Below are 2,883 nucleotides of genomic sequence, written 5' to 3'. Positions count from 1 at the left end.
AGGAGCGTGGGGGGGGGGGGGGGGGGGGTGCACCTGGGGTGGCCAACCAGACTTCAGTGGACACGTCCCTGGTTGTGGGCTGTGTTCATCCAGTCAATGACACTGACACCATGGATATGTGAATAAGCACATTAACCCAGTTCAGGGATGTGAAACGTCCATTCATGGATACACAGGGTTAATTGTTAACCCCAGGTAAATTATGAGCAGTGTCTGTGAAACATTAAACAAGATAACCCAGGATTCCATTTACCCAGTCTTACAATGATCTAGGTGAAAAGACCAAATGAGGTCTAAAACTGAAAGTTAAAAACAAAATAGTAAAAATGAACTCACTGTTGTAGCAAATGAAAGGCATGCTAGATATGCAGACCTCATCAATCCATCGGCCTGATTGGTTGAATAATACAGCAGTACACTGTGGAATACTCCACTGGCCATAACCATTATCTGGTTGTTGTGGTGAATAGGGAAGGGCTGGTCTCCAGTCTTCATAATTGGTATTCTGACCGTTTGACCAAATCCTGTTTCTGTACAGTCCTATCCAGACTCCTCCACCTGCTGTCTCAAGGATCCTCTGGTTCTCAGTCTGATTTCTTATATTGACAAGATCTGTGTAATGATCTCTGCAGTATCTATGAGCCTATGCCCAGTTTGTCCCATTATTAATTTTGATAAAACTCTGAGTGGCATTCACTCTACCTGAGATAGGAAATATGATAAATATATTTAAATACATATAAAGAAACAGTCAATGAAAAATGAGTAACACATCTCACAAACTAAATGTCTTTACCATCATAGCAAATGAATGAATGCAGTGTGTTGTCACATGATATATCAAACCAGTTCCCAGTATAATCCATGTAAACACACAATTGTTTTCCACCATAGTTGTCTGGTTCATGATACCAGTTTCTGAAATCGCTCTCTCCTTCCTGATAGAAATCATTGTCTTCCAATGACCATCTTCCCGCTGTTCACATCATAATACTCTCCAATCCAGGCTGATCCGCTGTAAGTCCCATTAACAGTGGTAATCAGCCTCTTCATTTCCTCCATATTATCAATGGTGGCCAGATCAGTGTAATTCTGTCTGCAGTATCTCTGAGCTTCAGTCCAGGTCATATTCTCAGACAGAAAGTGATATTGGCGGGAAGATATCAAAGCTACAACTAAGGACAAAGTGTCAAATTTTAACATTAGTTTTTTTTTTGGACAATATTGGTCAATAAGGGTGCTTTCATACTTGTCATGTTTGGTTCGATTAAAATGAACTCTGGTGCGATTTGCTCTGTTAGTGCTGTTCATTTAAATGAATGTGAACGCTGCCATCTGAACCCTGGTGTGCACCAAACAAGCGGACCAAGACTGCTAAAAAGTTGGGTCTCGGTCCGTTTCCAAATGAACTCTGTTGCAGTTCGAATTAAATATTAACACAACATGCACCAAATACTTCTGAACAAACCAAAAACAGGATGTGATGACAAGATGCAATGCTATATGCGACATGATTTGACAACACGGAACGAGCGGTGTGTCCAAATCAAAATGAGTAGATGGCAAACGTGGAGCAACAAGGAGGTAAAATCTTTAGGTTCGGTGTTAAAAATGTCAGTGTGAACATTAAGCAGACCAGGATCAAATGTATTGTTTTTTGTTTTTTTTTGTTTTTTTTGGTCAGGATCAAACGAATCAAGAGAGCCAAACTACTAGTGTGAACGCACCATAAGACAGACTTCTCTGACACAAAGTGATACTGATGAGAAGATACCAAAAATGACACTGTGGATAAAGTGGCCAGTATTAGTGTTAATTAATAATATTGCCCATTAAGACAGACATCTACTCACCACTGTAGCAAATGAAAGGTGATGCAGTGTTGCAGTTTTCATCTGTCCAGCTCCCAGAGTCACTAAATGACACTGCAGTGCAGTATTCACTGTTTCCAGCATTATCAGGCTGTCCTGTTCTCCAGTTACTGAATGAAGAGTTGCTCTGATCTGACCAAGATCTGGTTCTGTACAGTCCAATCCACACATAATAATAGTAATAGTTATTCTTTAATAAATCCTGGATCTTCTGGTGTTCAGTCTCATTCCTGATACTGACAAGGTCTGTGTGATGTTCTCTGCAGTAACTCTGAGCTGCAGTCCAGGTTTTGTACTGGTAGACAAACACATAACTAGCACTGGCATTCTGTCTTCCTGAAACATTTAAATACAGTTTTGAACTTTAGTGAGAGTTGATTATTTAAGAATACTTGTAATTAAATAGAATTATTTGTTTTTCAGTGTCCCATTCATATGATTAATTAAACTGCTTACCATCATAGCAGATAAAAGGACGATAATTGAAACAGTATGTCGTATACCATATCCCATTGTCCATATACACACACAGACTTTGTCCTCCATAATTGTCTGGTCCTGGGTCATGCCAGTTCCTGAAGTCTTTCTCTCCCACCTTGAAGTAATCACCGTCCTCTAGAGTCCATTTCCAACTGTTCAGATCATCATAGAGTCCAATCCAGGCCAAATCAATGGACTCATCATTCACTGTGTCGATCAACTGGACCGTCTGTTGTTCATTTTCAATCGTGGCCAGATCAGTGTATTTCTCTCTACAGTATCTCTGAGCTTCTGCCCAAGTCATGGATTCATTCACAAAGACATAATGATGAGGGACACTCAAGGCGAAGGTGATAAAACCTGTTTAAGAGGCATTTTTAGTCTTTAATATGATCATAAGAACATAATAAATGTAGACAACAGAAATAAACACTTTTACTACCAGCCCAACAAAAGCCAAATCATGCTTTTATATAGACTGGAACTTAGGTAATGAAAAAAAAATAAAAAAAATAATATATATATATATATA

At 39.2% G+C, this 2,883-nt stretch overlaps 1 pseudogene; it reads right to left on the bottom strand.

The window, feature by feature from the left end:
• Nucleotides 1-2,883, bottom strand: part of LOC107692316 (macrophage mannose receptor 1-like) — a 9,067-nt pseudogene that overhangs the window by 2,128 nt on the left and 4,056 nt on the right.

The sequence above is a fragment of the Sinocyclocheilus anshuiensis genome, unplaced genomic scaffold, assembly GCF_001515605.1.
Source record: "Sinocyclocheilus anshuiensis isolate Anshui unplaced genomic scaffold, SAMN03320099.WGS_v1.1 scaffold478, whole genome shotgun sequence".
NCBI lineage: Eukaryota > Metazoa > Chordata > Actinopteri > Cypriniformes > Cyprinidae > Sinocyclocheilus > Sinocyclocheilus anshuiensis.
Note: the sequence above shows the minus strand (reverse complement) of the source record. Positions and strands in the feature narration are given on the sequence as shown.